Source organism: Anas acuta, chromosome 16, assembly GCF_963932015.1.
Source record: "Anas acuta chromosome 16, bAnaAcu1.1, whole genome shotgun sequence".
Lineage (NCBI taxonomy): Eukaryota > Metazoa > Chordata > Aves > Anseriformes > Anatidae > Anas > Anas acuta.
In genome coordinates this window covers 11,654,656-11,675,908 of record NC_088994.1, presented here as the reverse complement: position 1 = coordinate 11,675,908, position 21,253 = coordinate 11,654,656, and the positions used below count along the sequence as shown (strand labels likewise).

General features: G+C 42.5%; 1 long non-coding RNA gene across 1 annotated transcript; it reads right to left on the bottom strand.

The window, feature by feature from the left end:
* Positions 1-264: 264 nt before the first annotated feature.
* On the bottom strand, positions 265-19,519 carry LOC137865511 (uncharacterized). The gene is made up of 3 exons (XR_011101951.1): positions 19,302-19,519; positions 5,013-7,398; positions 265-3,202 (listed from the first exon to the last, which is right to left on the bottom strand). It is a non-coding gene; the product is annotated as an uncharacterized lncRNA (long non-coding RNA).
* Between the last annotated feature and the right edge of the window lie 1,734 nt (positions 19,520-21,253).

Sequence of the window (21,253 nt, the reverse complement as noted above, 5' to 3'; positions counted from 1 at the left end):
GGGAAATTATTTGTAATTTTGGAATTGTAAGGTGGAATACTGAAGCACAACTCTACTTCTGAAATGTAGTAAAAGAAATGGAGTATTACGTACATTGAAACAGATTCACTATTGGCTGTATAAAAACACACTCAAAATCCCCAAAAAACAACAAAATAAAGTATTAAATTGCAATATCTGTGAAGCTATCTGAGCTTTTCTCTCAAAGAACTCTAATAATCCTTCTGAAAGAAACCTTTGAATCTTTCCTTGAAAGAGAAAACATTTTACTGAAGCAACTTTATTGCACGTTTGATTAACGTGAGGAAATTCACCTTTTTTTAATGTACACCAATGTTTTTATCTGTATTACTGTAGTTACATTCTTGTGTGGTAGAAATAAGAGATAATTTAATTATTCAAAAGAATACGTGAAAAATGACAAAGTTTGAATTTTTAAGCACTTCTTTTTGCTTTGCAGGCTCAGCAGAGCTGATGCTGGTATCTTCTGCCTACCAATTTACCAATTCCTGATGTTAGAACCACATCATGATTACAATAATTTGAAAAAAAAAAAAAAAAAAGGAAAAAACTGACAAAGACCAATGTTCCTAAAACAAAGTTTCAACAAAGTTTCATTGTGAAGACCAGGAACAAGAGAAAGAAATGGAGAACAACAAAGAGGTGCATGTAGTATTCCACTACCTGCATTAAAACTCCAGCAAATAGCAAAAAGCATATGTAGAGCTCTGATAAAATTTGTTTGCAGCATATACAGGAGCCATAGAAACAGTTCTGCAGAAAAGTTTTGCTCTGTCTAGTTCACTGCGTAGCCTAAGTGATCTCCCAGAAGAGATGAAGAAGAGCCCAGAAGAGCTCTCCCCCTCCAGCTGTGACTGTTCAATGCAGCACTTAGAGACTCAGGGGTACCTTGACCTTTCCGGAGGCTCTTGTGTACAGTTCTGCACATCCCTATATCCAGACTGGATCACATCCACACTAATAAGAAAGTGCATTAAAGACATTTTGAGCCCTGTTTACAAATAGCTTGATTTTCACATTACACTGATATTTGGCTCTTGTTTTTTTACAGGGCTGTTAACAGAAAAAATGTTTTAGGAGTTGATGAAATTCTACTGTTACTCTCAGCTAGCAGCATTGGGACTGGATGGTGTGTAGCTGTTACAGGAACACCATATCCTGGTGTGATATTTAATGCAGGAGCATAGACAAGAAGTCCTCTGGCCACCACCTGAGCGTAGAAGTCTGCAGTAGGATAATGTGCTACAGATGACTACAAAAGAAGAGAGTGAGGTGGGCTAGCATTCTCTTTTATCACCATGAATTCATTCAAAGAATTTCAGAGCTATTGTTTTTCCTTTCCTGCTTTTTCCCTCCAGCCATTTAAGTTTCTTAATAATCAAAAACACAACACAGAAAAATAACACCTTGATAACCGTGTCAATATGCAGGAATTGTGAGTCACTAGGAAGCAGTTCCAGCTTCCTGCACGACTGCACTAGGAAACTCTGCAGGAAGACAAGTTGCATCTACAGCATCCTCATGTTTCACTTTCAGACAGCTCATTTCTCAAGTGGCAGCTGGCAGGACAGTCCCTTTTCATGGCCTGTACCCAGCCTTTCCTGCAATGTTCCTGCCAACATCTGCAAAGGACCCAGCCCTAATTTACCAGGTACAATCCTCTACAAGTGATAATTACAGAACTAAATGTGACGCAGACCAAAGCACAGTTGCCACTCAATCCCATGTTAAAAATGGAGCTGGTTTTGTTGTAAATTCTCAGCTGTGGGGAAGACAGGACAGTGAAGGCAGAACCAACACATCAAATCCCTGAGGCAGGTAGCCACGACACTGTACAACTCAGGCCCCAGCAGTTTTGCAAACCTCTCACCAGGCATTTGCCTCAATGCTGGAGTTCGAGCAGCCTTCTCTGGTTCCTAAAGCTTCCCAACACCGTGCAGGGAAGGGATGGGTGATGTGCTGAAGCTCACAGGAAGGACCTTCCAGCCATCCTGTGAGCAGCTAGGACATTGTGAGGACCATCTGTGGCTCCTGAGGCAGATGTTTCTGCCACCAAGAACATGCCTGTGTTTCTACAGATGTCCAGCTCACTCCAGGAGGTGTTGCTCCAAATAAGTGAATTTTGGACAGGTAGGTGAGAGCCTTTCAAATCCAACAGAAGGGCTTGTTACACATGCTCTGAGCAGCGACCAGCTCAGAGGACTGGCAGTCTCTTCTTCCTTTTCAGCCAACAGTTGCTAGGTGACATTGTGTAAGGCAAGACAAGCCACCTACTAAGAGAGGAGTTGCCAACCACAGGCATGGAGAGTTATAAAATAGTCATCAAGACAGTATGGTGATACCATCATGCCCAACAAATTTGCATTCTTCTTATTACAGAAGAGCACAAACCTTGGGAATCCTTGGTGCCCTGCTTGAGGGATATGTGAGGTGAGCACCGGAGCAGTCAGCAGCCCGGGTGAGGTGCTGCAGGGACCTGCTGTGCTGCACCATGCTCCTGCAGGGGCCTGGAGGTGCCACAACAGCTTTACCTGCCTCGGGCTGGAGCTTTCTGAAGCAAAAATGTCATGGAAGTTCCAAATAGTCCCAGGCTCTGCTGGCATGTCAGGTGTGGTGTTTACAAAGAGAAAAAAATACCTCCAATGATAGCAGGATTTGCACCTTTTTTTTTTTTTTTAATCAGCTGTAAGAATTTTTCTTCTATTACTTTTCTCTTTTAAAAAGATCTGGAACTTTAATGCTGGTTGGGTAGAAATTATTTAAGTGATTTCTGGTTCTGACAGTAGGCTAAATAACCCATTATTTGCATGGCTTTACCACGGATAAACAGGGTATAAAAGACTCTTTAGAACACAAATCCTGTTTAGACATTTGTGACAGCAAACGGAGGAGAGAGGAGATTTATGAAACAAATATTTTCTCAGCTATCTTAGCGCTTAGTTCTCTGTTCACGTTGCCCTGCCCCCCTCCCCTAGGATTGTAATTACACAACTCCAGGAGCAGCATCCCTTGAATTTACCACTTGCCTGAATCTGCTGCTGTCATTACTGTGGTACTGAGAGGAACGTCTTCACACATCCCGGTATTGCACATGCCCCAGGACTATGGGCTGCTTGTGTCACACTGCACCCCTGTTCCCAAAAGCAGCCAAGATTGCTGTAAGCGTCCCCAGGCTGGTCTCCTAGAGCAATAAACACAAAGCAGCATTTTAGGTGCTGTGAGTTTTGACTGCCTGTCCTCGGCTTCCTTGGTACTTCTCGCTCAGTGTCACGGTTAGGATTTCCCGATGTCTGAAACCATTTCAAGCTGGTCTTGACAGCCACCCAGTTATTTTGGGGCTAGGCAATGGAGATGACAGTGGATCACCATGAGCTTGTCTATTGTGTTCGAAAGCAGCTGCCTCCATCCTCAGCAGCTGTATTTGAGAGTGTTACTTGGGAGCACAACTCAGCTGTCAGATATTTCATCAGCTACAGGTGTTACAAATTTGGATTGGAGGTGAGGAAATATGAGGACAGGGAGAGTCTTCTAGAGAACTGGGCACCAAAAACAGTTTGCTGAGGCATTGAAAAACCTGTAGTAAGGCCAATTCTCCGATAAACATACACAGCAGCAGAGACCTACAGATGTCTGCTCCTCCTTTGCTCTCTCCTGGTACAATATCAGTGATATCAGGTGCTGTAGGTGCACACTGGGCTCTGACAGGCGCATTTCTCCCCCACCTCTTCCTCCCACACAACATGGCAGAAGGTATCAGAGGTTCTCAGCAGCTACTTGGGCTATCACCCGCTTGCACAGAAGAACAGAATATTGCTTTTAATGCTTTACTCCATAAATAATTGCATTGTTTTCTGACTTCTATAAACACAGGACTTACTATTAGAGCAAAATTTTGTCTGTATAGTTACACTGCTGTGTTTATACATGCATACAAGTATAAAGACAGTTATTCCAGGAGTGTTTTGTTTTGTTTTTCTTTTAAGTGTTTCTTAAAACTGTTCTCAAGCTGCACAAGCCAACTCAGGGTAATTTTCTAAAGGACAGTACACTGCAAACTACAAAGCATGCCTTCTTGTTTACTTGGATTGCTGTGTTCTTGCAGATGTGCCTTGCTGCTGCCATTAACGTTATACAGCACCATATGGATTTCTATGTGCTGCTCTGTGTACGTTGGGCAATCTCTCTGCTGTGGCGCCAGAGAAAAGCCGTGGCTGAAATCTGGCCAAGACAGTGCTGTTTCCCGGCCACTGTCATGGCCTTCCAGTATTTGCTGTGTCTTGGCCCCTCTCCTGCTTTCTGCAGAGGTTTGTTCAGTACAGTTATTAGATCTGGGGAACTGAGAACACAAAAAGGACCTAAGATCAACCTGGGTAAAGCACAGCAGAGGAGGGCAGGAGGATTCCTGCTCTTCCAGCTCTGCAAGGGGAGGGCACCCAGATGGGAGGTGGGATCCCAGCCAACACTGCCAAGCTGCTCTGGCACTCTCTCTGGGTGCTCCGTAGGCTCATGAGAGCCCCCACATGGGGATGCAGACAGAGACTTTAGGCTTGGGTTGCTAAGGCTGCTTCCTCAGGATTTGTTTTTATCTGCCCAACAGTCAGAAAAGCAGTGATCAGTTGCACAGTAACCACCAAAATCTGTTCACGCTCTGGAAGACGTGCTTTTTCTCTGTTTCATTTCAAGCAGCCTTTCTTCCTGCATCCTAAGCACCTATGTCTAAAGAGGTGGCAATTCCTCGTTGTAGAAAATCCCCACTCAAATAAAAAAATTCCAACATTTCATTCAAAGACAGCCAACTGCTAAGATGTTAGACTGAGGCCCACATACAAAGAGGAATTAGCCACACAGTGTACTGTGCTCCTAACAGCTCCATGACCACAATTTTCTTTGCATGTTTCATTCTGCTGGAAACAAATAATGCACTGTGCATTTTGAGAACCTGCAGGCCAAGCATACAAAACAGTGAGCACTGTTGTAAACCATTCTCCCACCTGAAGTTTTCCCTTCTGTCCATACACAGCAAACTGAGGAGCGCAGGACTGAGCTCCTCCTTCAGCCCAGCTGAGTCCCTGGGCTCTCTCCCTGCCTACGAGCAGTCCAGATGCTGGGATTCAAGCACCCTCCCAGGAAGGTGGCGGCCACTGCAATGAAATATTTAAAAACAAGGAAGAAAAAGCGAGGAAGGGATATCTCAGAGCTTATTTAGCAATTGGCAGAGCTCAACTAGTGCTGCATAATAAAAAGAGACCAGAAAACACCTTGGAATAGACCCCGATGAGCTCCTTCTGTTATATCCCCAGATCACCAGTTGCAGAGCAGTGAACCAGACAGCAGGCATGCAGCTGGGAACATCCATCTGCCATCAGAAAGGCTCCTGGTCACTTTTTCCAGGGCTGAAGTCAACTCCCATAGCACCTCCCATCCCCTGTTGTTGCTGTTGGAGCACTGTGAAGGTAGGTACAGGTTTATGGGCAACCACATTACCTCTGCACATCTCACCAGACATCTTTTTCCTCTTTATAGCTGTCTGCGTTTCTACAACGCAAGTACAGAAAGTGGCTTGAGGCACTGCATGTGATGAAAACAACCCTTCTGCTAACAGGTACCCACAGAGGAGCTCTCACTGACCCATCCTTTCTAGCCTGACAAACAACTCTATCTACCTCATTTTGCAAAAAGAGGTAATCCCAGCCTTTTCTTGCATAAATACAAACAGCCTAGTGCCATCCTACAGCTGGAGCTAAACGGTGCCTGCTGTGACAGCAAACACCAGCAGACTAACCTTGCCTGTACGTGCACTGCCATTTCTGGCTCTTCTGCCTTTCTCAAAGGCTTTGGACTCCTGCTTTCTGTCTCCCTCCAGTGGCAAGTCGGGCAGGGGACAAAGCAGAGACGTGATTTTGATCAAGGTTCCCTCAGCCTCCACAGCCCCACACCGAGCTTCGTGCACTGCAGGTGGGAGCCAGGGAGCTGTTGGAGCTGGAAATTCAGGACCTTCCCATACTGACCGAGGAGGTTACAGAAGTGAAAGGCAAATGCAGCCAAGACTAGCTTAGGGACTGCTGGCCTGCACAGCAGATACTATCACCAACTCTTCTTTCTTTCATTATTTTCTCATAATGTTTTTTAGGCTAATTTTACATATGTTTAGTGGTTCTGTCCTTCCCCTCTTTCCCCCCACTTATCCTATCTCACCACATCGTTTTCTAGGAAAAAAAAATATAAAAAAATATAAAAAAAATGCCTCTAGTTAACTTGAGTCATTGCATTATATTTAACCAAACTACATCTTCAGCATAAAGTCTTTGAAGAAAACAGGAGACTCTCCTGACAGTTCGCTCTAACATCTGACTTTGTTTGCTTTCAATTACAAAATAACCCAGCGCTGTCAAATTTCTCTGTCAGAGAGCAGTCCAAACATCAACAAACCAGTAGGGTGCTCTTGTCTTCCACAGTTTGGAAATAGCCAAAACACCATCTTCTGGCTGCTGTCTCGGAGGAGCTGTCTGTGCTCATCAAGGCTGGGCTTTGCTGCTGGGAGACACCTGTCCACGCTGTCCAGTGGGATTGTGGCTTCTTGCCTGTTTTACAGCAAAGGGTGAAGGGCTCGGTGATTGGATCTGGTCAGCGTGAGATGGAGGCCATCTGCACACTGAGGCTTTAGTTGATACCATAATTGCACTGGTGCAAACAACTAGCATAAACACACTGCCCCAGCGTAAACAGGGACTGACCCCTGGGCTTTCTGTTGCAGGCTCTCCAAAAACCCCTGGCACAAAGACAATGTGTTGTGTAGATACACCACGGTGAAAGCCTTACAAGAAACAGCTGATGGAAGTCCTTCACTGCAGATGCCTCTATGCAAACAACGAGAAGACAAAGTACAGGAGCTCCCCTGGAAGACCGGGGGCAGTGTGTCCAATACCAACGTGGACGGCGAGCGATGAGCAGCCTGGCAGGGACGCGACAGGAGCGATCTCCTTGCTGTGCTTCTCTGCCTAGGCACTGCACCACCACTTCTTGGCAGAGCACACTTAGATACAGTACGTGGGCTTTCCGTGCTGGAACGAGGCTCATTTTCGGTTTACAGTCAGGCCCAAGTGAATGAAGCCTTCTCAATGCCTTTCGAGACGAACAAAGATGGATCAAACGCTGCGTGTTATCTGCGGCACAATCTCACAGATGTTTCCTTGTAGAAATCTTAAGTGGAATACCAAATGTTTTACCACCACATACAAAGCTGGTTCAAAGCCAATGTTTATGATGTTGTTTTGTGTTTGTCTGTAGTATTGCATGTGCCTGTCAAAGCTGCTTCCTGTTTTGGATATTAGATCTTTGGATGGAGAGCTTCCAAATACTAGGCAGGTCCAAAGTAAGCTGTGCTCAGTAAAAATAAAAAACACTAATATCAGAAGAAATACAAATATTCAGATGAATAATTGTCTTTCTATTATTTCCTGGCTTGCACACTTACATGTGTTCATAGGAGGGGGGCAATCTTGAAAGACATATGCTAAATCCCTGCTGGCTAAAGATACGAAAACCTCTGTTACTCTCCCAGGCCGTATATTTTACAACTCAAAGCGCTATCCATTTAAGACCCAACCCTTTTCATGAGCATAGAATGGGTTTTGGATTAGGTTTGTGAGCTTGTTCATTGTGCAGTTTGCTGAAGACAAAGGAAATGCTCTTTTGCTTCACTGGCAGTATTTCAGACAGACATGAGAAGTGGCTAATGTAATGAAACTGCTTCTGAAATGAGATTCAGAGAGAACGCTGGTGGGATACCTGGTCTTATGAGAAGGAATGTGACAGTCAGATGAGGTAGAAAGGCATGTTCGTGAATGCGAATGGCCACGACTAGTATTTTAACACCAGACCTGGAGCCAGTATCTCCTTGGCTTTAGTCTTTGCCTTACATCTTTGGGGAAAATACTTCCAGATTTGCAATCTGGATTTATTCATTAGAGCTGGTTTGACAGTATATAAAAATGTTATAAAATATAGTCAGGTAAAATAAAAGTATTTGACTTGATAAAATAATGAAAACACAACATTGTAGACTAAAAAAAAAAAAAGTTTCTCATCTGAGCAATTTCTAAATCAAATGTGAGTTTTCTTATCATTTCTATAACACTGAAGTTGCAGACCCTATGTCACAGAGTTGTCTCAAACACAGTGTTTGTAAGACACTCAATTCAGATAAAATGCATACCTAATCGTTAGCACCCATCACCCTAACTTTGTTTTCAGCTAGTAAAATGTAACTATGAATATAAGACAGAACAAATACAAGAGTTTGACACAAACCACTAGCCCTGGGATCCCACCTGAGAAGGAGCAGCAGCTCCCAGCTGCAGGTAAAACTCCAGCACCATGTGGATCCCTGACCAGCCCTCTGCAAAGAAGGAATGCCATTCTTGTAACTAAAGGGAAAGGAAAACCTGTCTGTCTGCTCTGTTTTGTTAGTTTTACAATCACCCATGCAGAGGATGGTGAGAGGAAGGAAAATGATGGTGAAAAGAAGTGGTGGCAACCCTGGCTGGACCATGCCTTGGGTGAGTTAAAATCCAACAAGCCATTGCTAGCAGAAAAGACGATGTGTAGAAGTGGAAACAAGACATCCTGCTGGATACATGGCTTTACACACAACCATGGCCTGCAGGCACAAATCCTTCTGCTCTCCAATAGCTGCATTGAGAGCCCCCCTCGTCTAAGAAGAGCACGCGTATTGTAGCAAGATGTGTATGATTTTCCACTCCGTCCCTCCCAGACACTACCATTGCCCAACAAACTTTAATGTACATGGAAAAATATTTTCTTCCCAGATGTTCCTATTTAGATCTTAATAACTGCCTTAAACTACATTAAAATTACATTAAGATACTAATAAAGAGAATAAAAACATTAACAGAATGTTCTGTTATGCTATCATTAACTTCTATTAAAATATGTATCTTATTTAAACAGAAGTTAAACATACGCACCAAGATTTCCAGCAGCACACACATGGTTTACAGACACACTTCCTTTGGATATTGAGGAGAATTATGTTTCTAAATCCTACATACATCTCTAAACTCCGCTGCATTTTATCTTGTTTCAGGGATTTGGACTGGAATTTTCACCCTCTTTGAGTCTGACTGTGAAGAAAAGGAGGGCAGCTTAGGGTTTGGGGTGTTAGGTGGGGAGCTGTTGGAGCTGTACTTCCAACACTAAAGTCCTTGAAGACTATTGATTTTTTTTTTTTCCAAGCCATTCATTTCTCTGTAAAATGGGGGTATTGAGGCTGACTTCCTTAGTACAGCATTTCAAGATCTACAGAAAATGTCACAGTGCTGCTCTTACATATGACAGCCGAGCATCAAAACCCCAAGTCTCTCTCTGCTGCACTCCTCTGAGCCTGGTGGGGAGCAAAGGAGGTCAGGGACCTGCTGCTGGGAGCCAGGGTGAAGGGATGCGAGGCTGGGGGTGAGAGCAGCAGCACACTTGGGTAGTGAGTGGGTGCATCCAAGGCAGCCCACGACAAGCAGCACCCTCCAGGCTCTGCCAGCTGGATGGATCTGTCAGCTTCCTGAGCAGAGGGGCTGGAGCAGGGCTTCTCTGTGCAGCTTGCCTCTGAAGCTTGGATGACCTGCTCTAGACTGGCTCTGAGAATAAGGGAGCAAGATGAAATCAGAGGATGGAAAATGAAAGAAGACAAAGAGCACCAAAGACTGGCAGGTATTGAGGAAAGTGCTCAGACACTTTGCCACTTTCTTACCAAGTCAGACCAATTGGAGCTGCCTGGGAATGAGAAAACCCGGAGGCAGCAGGTCAGCAAGTACAGACAGAGATGCAGCTGTCTGGAACCACAAGGGTCTGTGGGAGCATTAAATCCATGTAGCCCAGCAGTACACAAGCTGCAAGCATTTCCAGGGTCCAAAAACAGGCCAAAAAATGTAAGACATCTTCACCCTCCACATATTCCACATGCTGCATAAAACCTTCCCATGTCTCCTGCCCCAATATCCTCAGCTCTGCCCCAATAGTTGTGCACTCTAGAACAGCTCCAGAAGATGACTTGCATTTAGCTTCAAAAGCCCATACATTTCAGTGAACAGTGAGAGGGGCTCAGCACTGATGTGCAACAGAAAGATGTTGAGGCAAAGTTTATATGCCCGTGTTTGTATTTCTATATGACACAGGATAGGTGAGAATTGAATGCTGTGCAGAAGCAGGAACATCAGCTCCTAGAGAAAGTTTAAAGGAAGCAGGGTGTTACCTAGATTGCAGCAACAGCCCATAGCCCCTGCACTCAAGGTGTCAATAAAAAGGTTAAGATAACTTGAAATGATTTTTGCAATTCGTTACCACCACAGCAAGCACTGAGGAATGGAAACAGCAATAAAAAATAACAGTGAATAATTTCCTGTTTGTAAATGCATGCACCTTGTTCCTTCCCTGCTAACAGAAAAGATTATCCACATAATGATCAGGATCTTTGTTCAAGGACTGTGAGTTGATGTTGCAGGAACACCAAATTCCCTCTGCAAAACCAACCTGGGCATTGCAAAGGTACTCAGAATTGAAAGATGTATGCTGGAGCATGAAATAAATTGGGTAAGAGCATTGTTCACACGCATTCCAGCTTTCCACGTTGAATGGATGTCTGAACTCATTGAATTCTTATTGTTATAGACTGGAAATCCTTGTCTGTCCTGAACTGCTTCTACAAAGAAAACATTGTCACAAAGAAAACATTGTCAGATGTGAAAATAATGCATTAATTTTCCTACATAAAACTATCAGAAAACCAAAATATTGTCACTGGCCACAACTTCAGCAGTTTGTCCAGCTCAGGACTTCATTTCAACTAAAATTTTACTCACTTATTCTTTTCTTCATATTATTATTAACTCTGCATATTCTTGGTATCCATTTAAATGTCCAAGTAATCTGGCAAAAAAGAATGCTAAACAATTCAATTCAATTTGTGCAGAGAAGAATGATAGAGCCCAGCACTGTTTCCTGAAGCAGACAAGGAGGAGAAGGAAACAACACCTTGTTTAAAAGTGAGAAATCAAAATGAGAGGATGTAAAAATCAAACCTAGCTGCATGTTTTAGAGGTGAGAATTCACGTGGGACCTCAGAGGTCTCCTGGTTTGGGATGTACATCACTATCAGTTCCTTCAGCAAAGGGGAATCTGATTGCCAGAGACTTCCAGAGACAACACCCTGCTGTCTTCTGAAACAATTGCATCCAGGTGAATGGACAGTGCTAATGATTAAAACATATTATATTATTCTTATTCTATTTACAAGAAAATGAAGAAAAGACTAAAGGAGTTGAAATGAGATACAAAGCAGCGTAACCAGTACAATATCTCAAACAGAGAGACCTAGAAGCACGGGTATCTGAAAATTTTGTTGAAATTCTAAGTTCTAGACCAACCTTACTCTCTAGATTCAAAACAAGCAGCACTCTCATTTAGCAAGCCAGAGACTGCTCCAAAGTGAACACAGAATAATTCAGAATATTCAAGAACAGAAAGATCAAATACTTTGAGTGTATGGTTGAGAAACATTTTCATATTTCTGTGCAAGATAAACGTTATCAGAATCAAAACGATGGCATAAAGATTCACACAGACATGAGCAGTGCAGGAATTAATGCAAGTGTGATTGTTTCCTGTTAAATGACCACCTGGGAACACTTCTGAACAGGCAAGAAAAGCCTAAAGCCAAGCCCACCCGTTACAATATCTTTGTGCTCAGTGAGAGAAAAACAACCACCACCACCACCACCTTAAAAATACAATAACATCTAATAGTTTCCAATTGTTTTAACTTGCTTTAAACTGGACTTGAATTACGTGTGGACTAAAAGGACAGTGTAAATTGGTTGTCCTGAGACAGCATCGCTGCACTCACAGAGAACACGTGTCTGCCTGCTGGGATCACACTTAGACAGTGTTATCAGCAATACCATCTGCAGGAACTGATGCTCATGTTCACACCCTGCACTGCGTTTATGGCCTTTTAAAGACCATTAAACTTTTGAGAAAGTAATCTGGCAACTGTTTAGTGTCCTGCTTGATGTGTAAGTGTAAACTCACCCTTGTAATTTAAGAGGGGTTACAGAGCAGGTGCAATTCAGATGATTTAACTCGCATCCATTTAATACCTATAAATCAGTCCTAGGGTTCTGGAATATGATTATCACTGATTGAGTCAGCAAAAGCTTTTATGAAAGCCTTGGTTGACATGCTGGTACAGCCTCACACCTGCAGTTCTTAAGATGTTCCATTATGTCATCCCCAGCCTGATTTATTTGATCGTCTGGGTTAAAAATTCCTCTTAGCAGTCTCACACCCTTTTTCCTAGAAAATAAAATTGATTCATTTGCTGATTTCTTTTCTTTTTTTCTCCTGTGGTTTGGGATATTTCATGACAATGAATTGGAAGGGTCAGAGAAGTTTTACCGGAGTATGCCATGCACTTTAAAGCTGGGCTTTGCTTTGTACAACGCTCTGGTATCCAGGTCAGAAATACTTTGCTATTTTGTGAGTTCCTGATTCCATTCTGAAACATAATTTCTACTTCAATCCTCACTTTGGTTTTGCCCATTTTCCTTTTTTTTTTTTTTTCTTTTCTTTTCTTTTTCCTCTCTTTCTCTGGGTCATGTTATCCATTCCAAGGCCAAGAAAATCCTACTGGCTAACAGCTGTTGTTTATACACAGGTATGTTTTTCTTACTACTGCTAAAGCTTTTCCTTAGTATTGAAGTGAGCAACTTTGCAAACAAGATATATTTAAAGTACAATGAAATACCCTTTAAGATCAATGTTTGCATGGATTAGCAAGTCTTACAAAAAAAAAAAAAAAAAAAAAAAGTGTTCATGAACTGCATACAATTCATTGACTGAAAATGAGAACTAAATGGAGTAAAAAGAGAAAATATTTATCCACCAGAAAGCTTCACTGGCTTTCAGGGCAGCACTTTTTCCTCCCAAGTTTTAAACCATTAAGAATGTCTATTGGAACCATCCCCTGTACTTAAAAGACCTGCAAATTCCTCCGAGAATGCTTATATTCCAACGGTTTGTGTCTTCCAGCTAATTTGGTTTCTCCCCCCACCCCCCTCCCTTTCTAGATAATAGCAGCTGTCAAATATTTTCCCAGTTTGGATCCCTTCCCCGCACCACTAAATTGTATTGTGCCATCAGTGCAGAAGAACCATTCGTTCTGCCAAGTATTGTTGGGATGGAGAAAAAGGCTGGTTATGTGCACTTTGATCTCATCCAGCTGCTTGCCTTGTTCTTTCCCAGGACAATCCTGAAGGTAAGCTTCCCTATATTAGGAGAGAAAATGATTTTCTTTTCTAATTCTGATGCACGTTTGTAGTTAAATCCAGTGCTGCTGAATGTGTTTTGTTCTACTTTTTTTTTTTTTTTTAATCCAAAGTTGACTTTTTTGGTTTTGCTCAGCAGCTACACTTTGATTTGAAGGTGAATTTAAGAGCTGACTTGCAGCTTGGTAAAAGGCTAAATCCCACATCTAAGCACCACTGTCCCAGATTCACAAGCTATATGATACGTATAAATGCTGCATATTTAATAGAATATACTCCTATATCATGGTAATTAAAGACTTGGGAGGAAAAAATTTTGTCCTTTTGGGAAATTCAATAAGTTCTTCCACTATTTCAAGGAACCTGAAATGTTTATCTATATCTGTGAGGTTGGGTTCATTATTTATTCAGCACAAAATTCTTACATAGATCTCCAGTGCAGAGTCTCTTTATGGCCATTCCCTTGTCCATCTTTTTTCCCCATTTGACATACAATTCATGATTTTCATAACTCAAGAGATACTGTATTATCCTTTATTGAATTAGTCCTCTTAATGCCATGGACTATGGAGTTTTGAAAGCATTATGTTCCTATTTCCAAGCAGAAAGGACTGACTAGAAGGCAAAAGAAAAAGGAGCACAGAGGTAATGCAGTGGAAGAGGAACCTGGGTGAGGGAGCTGGTATCTTTCCAGATGGTATAATCCCCCATTGAGCACCTTCAGGGGAAGTCAGACAGCCCCAGGGAATGGAGGCAATGGGACTCAAAGCTATGTTTGTACATTCAAAGAGAACTATGTTCTATTTTAAACCAAGATAGAAAGAATTCAATGAAACTATAAAAGCTGGTGGTTAAGATGTTTAAGGTGTAACTTGAATATTACTTCTGGCATCTCTCAACAAGATGTACTTCCAGCACAGTAGATTTATGGTTATGTTAATCTCAGCCTTTATAGGCTGCAAGCATTAAGGACGTGCATATGTACAGCTTAAAGGTTCCTTAAGAAAAAAGGTCCATTAAGCATTGGAAATTAGCCCCAGAACCCTCCAAGCCTAACAGCCTGTCATGCAGCTCTTCTTTGGTACCATTCACCCAGGCACTGCGTTATGTTTGATGCCTGTGCTCCAATGTTTATAGGTGATCAACTTCATTACCTTTGGATCTGAACTTCTGGGATTATCACAAAAGTGTTAATTTTATTCTATAGGCTGGAGAGCAAAATCTTTTGTTTCTTGGGGACCATAATATACTCTCAACAGCCTCAGCTAAGACTTTATTTGTGAAGCTGGGTTTTAGGAGAGCTGGGTTTTAGACAGTCTGTGTTAACAAAAAGCAGGGAGTTCATGGTCAGAAGCCTGAACAAGCCATATACTTTATTCCCTCTAGCTGAGTGCTTTGCTGTACCACTAGGGACACAATGGGAATTTCCTATGATCTACAGCCACTCTTTCTTTTTTTTTTATCCCATGCTTTTTGATTCAGTCTTAATTTCAGTGAAACAAAACAACTCAGATGAGTATCATGATAACTAACTATTATAGTAGGAAAAGGGAATGCACCAGAGAAGACCATGAAAATGGGATGCAGATGTGGCAACATCACTACTTCCCAAGAAAAGCAAACTACATGCTTTGAGGTTTTCCCAAAGTATTTTCCTTTTCTGGGCAAATTGTGGGGGAGTCCCGTACAGGACAGGAGCAGATCTTTTCAGCGTGGAGGTAAGGCACATGAAACAGAAATGAATCAGAGTGCCTGGATGACTCCTCAAGGAAATGAGCCATCCCGATTCCACCAAGATGAGGGCTGATGCAGGGCACCACCATGGCAGGACAGAGGTTCTTTCAGGATTTGATTGCCAGGGCTGGAGCAAGGAGGCCAGCTCCACTTCCAGACTGCTCTCAATACCAAGTGGGAGCAATAAACTTCTGGAAAAAGTGCTCAGCTCAATCTTAAATGTTGCCAGCACTGCTGTATGCATACTGTGGTGTCCTTTTCTAGGCCAAGCCTTGCAGTGGGATGTAAAAAGGAGTTTGCATCCTACAGGCTCTCTGAGGATTTTAGGTTTGGATCACTTTCCACAACTGTTGCTAAAGTGATTGCTTCAAATTAGAGATGTGGACGCCAGTCTGGGAAGACGGGCGACAGTAACAATCGAGGGATTTCTTATGAGAGGGGTCTCTGTAAAACAGTCCTAGAATTAAAAAAAAAAAAAAAAAAAAAAAAAAAAGGCAAACAAGGTCAAGGATATGGATATTCTTCATCTTACCAGGCACGACTGAAAGGTACTACTTTGTCCAGTGTCATTTAAGGTACTTCCTGTGCCCTAAAGTTCATCCATTGCTTCCTATGAAGAAACGGGAAAGAATCCATCGTTCTAAGAACTGATCTTTGTGTGTGCTATCAATAGAGACTTAGCATATTCTTTTGGCAGACACATGTGATAGGAATATTTGGAAAGAGGCAGATGGACACTGAACTTCAGGTTTTACTGCAATCCACAACTGAGAAGTACAGCATGTTCTGGGCAATGACTATGCAAGGATGTACAATTAATTATTTCCAATTTTTTTCTGCAGACAATTGCGCCTGTGGTTCATGTCTGCTTGGATGTGGTAACTGTATTTGATACTGATAAGAAGGCCTGAGCTCCACCAGAAAAAGGCATCATCTGCATATGTATGAACTATGGCAAAGACAAATCCCAGCAGAAGCATTTACCTAAGCTTAGCTAAAAGCTGTTTTCTAGAAGTAAACCCCAAAGTTCTTGGACTTTTTACTGTGAAAAATACAGATGAAATAAGTATTTAGCATGGCTTCCAACTCTTGCATGTGGCAAGCAACTCTGAATCTTGGGTTTTGGTGGGTTCAAATCTGGTCTGAACTTTTATAACAATAACACATTTAACCTCTTTAAATACATTTTAATTTGTTAAAATAATTTTCAGGGGGAAAAAGGACAACAACAGATCCTATAAATTAAAATATAGGAGGATGAACTTAAGCCAGACCGCTTAGCTTTGGTCAAGTGCATCTATTTCAGTTTGTCAGACCATCAGACCAAGCGTGGCCAGCCCAGTTGGGTCACAGGCAAAATGCTCAGACAAAGGGCTGCAGTTGCATCAACCCTTTCTAGTTTCTTGTGTAAGAAAAGCTGAATGTCACAGCTGTTACAGAGTACATAAACTGCAGGCCCAGTTTCACCCAAAAGGGGCTATCAGTACAGCGGTTTAGCTCAGGACATTTACAATTTATAGGAAGAATAGCAGAAATCCTTTGCAGGAAATGAGAAAGTGCCTGAATGCTATTGTCCCTGTATCAGCCATGCTTCTTACTACTACGCTTGCTTACTTAACGTGCCTTACTCTTTCCTTCACAGACTACTCCAATTCTAAATAATTCCTCCATAAGTAGCTCAGACACATGGTCTCATTTCTGGCAGCCTCCACTGTGCTAAATTCTCTCTGGTGCCTGGAACAGCTGCTTGTTCCTCCAGCCTGGGCCTTTTAGATGTAAATAGTGTAATCCGACTTCAAGAGGCAAGGAAATATTAGCAGAATTTAATGTAAATATTGTATAAATCATCCCAAAATAGCATGGCCACGGGATGAGCCAAAGACACTAACAGAAAGTTAAACAGACTAAGTAAATACAGACTAAATATATTCCCCTCCTGGAATTGCCACTGGAATGAATCCAGGCAGGAAATAGGTTAAAATGCAGTCTTGTGGCAGTGATATTAAAAAGCCATTGGCCCACTTGGTGACATTTATAGTGAATTTTATGTACTCCATACATTCTTAATACATGCTGAGTTAAATATTATCAAATCTATAAAAAGATATGGAAAAATGTCTGTTTTCATATGGGCAGACACTGCCCGGAACTCTCTCTGTGGGTTTTGTGTAAGAGAAGCGTTTGAAAGGAAGTATGAAAGGGGAGAGAAAGAAAAAAAGAGTCCCCACACCCCAACTTTTGAAAACTTGCTTGCCCATTCAGCACCTAGAAGCCACCACACACCAAGACAACAGGATTTCTAGGACACAAACCACAACGAGGACTAAGGAATAAAATACATTAATTCAGTCGATGTGCAAGTGGGGGGAAAAAAAAAATAATTACATATATAATTATAAGTATATAATTAATAATAAGACATATAATTATATGTCTATTATGGGCCTGTGCAGCTTTTGGTTCAGTGTGGTGTAAGTATAAAAGGATGTTTTTCTTGTATGGACTTTCTTCTACAAGTCCCAAGATGCTAGTGTAGAAAACACAATTAATGATAGTTTTGTGCATCTGTACTAGAAGATAAAAAGATGTTCTGATTCACCTAGTGCAGTCCTGGAATCCAGACTCTTGTCTTGATGTCGCAAAGACCATTTTTCACAAAGCTATTTTATCCCAAGTTTTACAAACAGGATGGGATTTCCATACCTCCCAGTCTCAGACTGTACCCAAAGCCAGCAGTAGCATCTATGGTTCCTCAGCCCCTGGACACCCTTCACAGCTCAGATACCCAGATGAATTCTGGTCAGAAGCCACAGGAAAAGCACAACACACCTCGGCCCCATCAAGGAAACAAAGGTAAAGGCCTGCAGCCAGAACTCCAGCCTCCGGCCGATGCTCCAGCCTAAAAGGTACCAGCTGGCCCTGGACAGACAGAGCCCACAGCCTCTCTAGCTGGGCCTGTGCTGAAGATTTATATGCTAACATTTTCTTTACGAAAGCCTGGAGGGAGTCTGAGAAGGTGAGTGACTCCTGTTGTGCAATCCCTTCTCATGACTACTTCTGGAACAGCTGTGGCCAATTAGCTAAAGATTTCTTTCTTTGCAGAAGTATTCTTAACCTTCAGGGCAGAAGAGGAAAATGGTTGTGAAATATGGTGTGGGGCTGCACTATCCTCATAGTGACTTGCACTGCATGGTCCCCTCTGTTCCTTATGCCTCTTTGTCAGTCAATGCCAGGGGTGACCACCAGCCCTTGGACATCTCTGCCAGCCTTGTAATGGGCGTTTACAGGGTAAGGGGCTTCGCTGACCTGAGCTGACACAGATACAATTTCAAAACTCAGTAGCCAAGGGACTTGAACAAGGGAAGAAGTCCTTTCACCTCACAGATTAGCTGAATGCTGTTCAGTCCCATGGCAGGGAGGAAGACTGAAAAAAAAGCTAAGGGAGAATGAGAAGCATGGAAGTAGCAAGTCCCATTTAATCTCATTCAGCCAGTGTTTGGCAGTGCCAAGAAGTGGCAGTACATGCTGCTGACTTCACTTGCTCTACACAAAATGAAGCTCAGTCAGAAAAATCTGTGGCAAGGTTTGCAAGCTGAAGGTCAATCAAAACATTACAGAGATTTTTCCTGACTGAGCACGTTGGTCTGGGACAACCCCTCAAGCACCAACTCCTCTTTGCTCTAAGCAAGCCAACAGATCACCTGCTCAGCACCTCTCCTGGTGAGGAGACAGCCCTCTTGCTCACAAAACCAAACAGAAGAACCCTGCTGGTTCAGACTTGCATCCCAGAAAATGCAGCGTGGGCAGCTCTGTTCCTACAAGAGCCGTTGTGACTGGGCAGCACCACAGAGCACTGCCCAGCAAAACTCCCTTTGACTCAAACAGCCTGGAACAAGCAGCACGTCCTCTGCCCAGTTGTTAACTTGCTCATTGCTGAGACCCCAGGGTCTGGCATAACACAGAGCAGGCCTTTCCAGCTCTTTTTGTCTGCTCTGGTGCACCAGAGCACCAGGCCCCAACCTGCCACTGCTACCCCAAACACATTGGGCCCTGGTTTCTGACAGCTCTGTTCATCCCACCAGCTCCTTCCTTACTATTGTCCTCCCTCCCCAAGTTTGCTCATAGCAAACTACCAAAAGCAGAACCAATCTGTTGTAGAAGCATTCAACAGCCCCTGGAGCCCGATGGCTGTGACAGAGCTCACTAACTCACCCGATGCTTGTGTCAGCTTTCACCAGGAAATCCTCAGCTAACAGCAGCATTGCCCAGAGGAAAAAATGAGAAGGAAATAGGGAGCCAGCTGTTGCAATGCTGTGCGAGACCAGGAAGGAGCCAATACCCACATTTTTGGGGGAGGCACTACAAAACGCATGGGTAGAGAGCTAATGCCACAGAACAAGCAGACTTAACAGGCCTACTCCATTTTCTAAGGTCAGCAGGAAGGTGTGACCTGCACTCCCCAGGTTTACTAGCTTATGCTTAATTACCAATCTCCTTCTGAAAGTGCTGGGCCCACCACACCTGCAGCAATTTAAGCTTTAATTCCTAGAGAACAACCTAGAGAGTTCCTAGCACTCTGCTGCTTCTGGAGCCTGGTGTCAGGCCCTGCACGGCCTTGCTCAGTCTCTAGAAGTTGCTCAGAAGGTAGCAGAGGTGTAGTAGGTCAGCTGGGAACCTGGAGCTTAGGAGCCCCCAAATTTTACTTCTTTACTTAGATATCAAGGTTATTTTCCACAACCCAGTTAGCTCTGTGGAGCTTTGGTATCTTTGATGGCTTGCTTCATGGTACTGTGCAGCTTGGAGGACATAGGCCCTAATGAAGTTTTATTAAGCTACATAGGTGTGCACTGCCCAGCAGAGAGTGCTTCTATTTAAAGTTGCTTAAGTGGTACCAGAATATACTTCAGGTGTGGTCACCTAAATCCACTGAGGTAAACCTCTGCTGTCTGAAAGTGTTCCCCATAAGTAACACACTGCTTTGTCACATGGAGGGGACTGTGCAGTTAAATATGTTCATAACCACAAAGCACTTGGTCAGGACAGTAATAGATGCAGTAAGAACATCAAACAGCTTTTTAATCTGCTCAGTTATTCGCAGAAATGGGTGTCAGTTGCAAATTCCAGTTGCAAATTGTGTTTGATACAGGCTTATTTCTGCTTGGTAACCATCCTGTGTATAATTTCTGACACTGGTTATCTGCTACTTCTAAGGCAGTTTTGACATCTCCCCTTTATTAGATTGTTTCCAGACTTCTCACCAAGCTAGTTCAGGGCAAATGCTGCAGAAGCTAAAATTGTCCTTCACGTGAAAGTAGGTAAGCAAATCCAGGAGCTGGTAAGTGCCTTAGTGGAGCTAAAATTCTGTCCATTAGGGGGCTAAGAAAGACTGTGAGTTTAACAAGCATGAGATCTGATCATTGAAGAAGGTCTGAAACTTTATCTAGAGATCACAAATCGCTTTACTGTATAGGTATTAAGTTCTGCTGTAGCGGACAGACTTCTTATCTAAACAGAAGGAAATAACAATGTGCATGGGAAATAGTAAGAGATGCTAATTAAAAACAAAGCAAAACAAAAACCACCTTGATTTTTATTTCATCTTTGGAACAGCTCCTTCTCAAAAAGCATCAAACCTCTTTCTCTTCATTAGGTGTTGGGTTATTTTACTCTGCTTAAGCAAATTTAAACTCTTTTTTCAGTTTTTGATTTCCTAAATATTTATCTCTTCTACTCCTTTTCAAGTATTTCCTATTAGATTTTTTCAATATTAATTTTATTAGATGGCTTCTACTAAGTGCCTTCCAAGTTAAATCCAATGGTATGATGTGCTTTGAGAAACAGTAAAAAAGAAAAATAACATCCTAAATTATTAAAATCTCATTTCTCTTTTATCTGGACTTGCAGCACTCAGTGAATAATAATCTTACACACCACAGAACTGCAGGCTACTGTGTATGTAAAAACCTGCCTCATTTGGCAAAACACCATATTTTCTAAATTAGAACTAATTAATCTGAAGAGTGTTTCAACAGCATGGAGATTTCAGAGCACTGAAATTAGAACATTTTGCCGTTAGCTTCAGTGGTCAGACTGAATCAGAAATGAAAATAGCTCTTCGACATATTTCCTGAAACAGATTTTGGTAGCAGGTAGTGCTTTACACT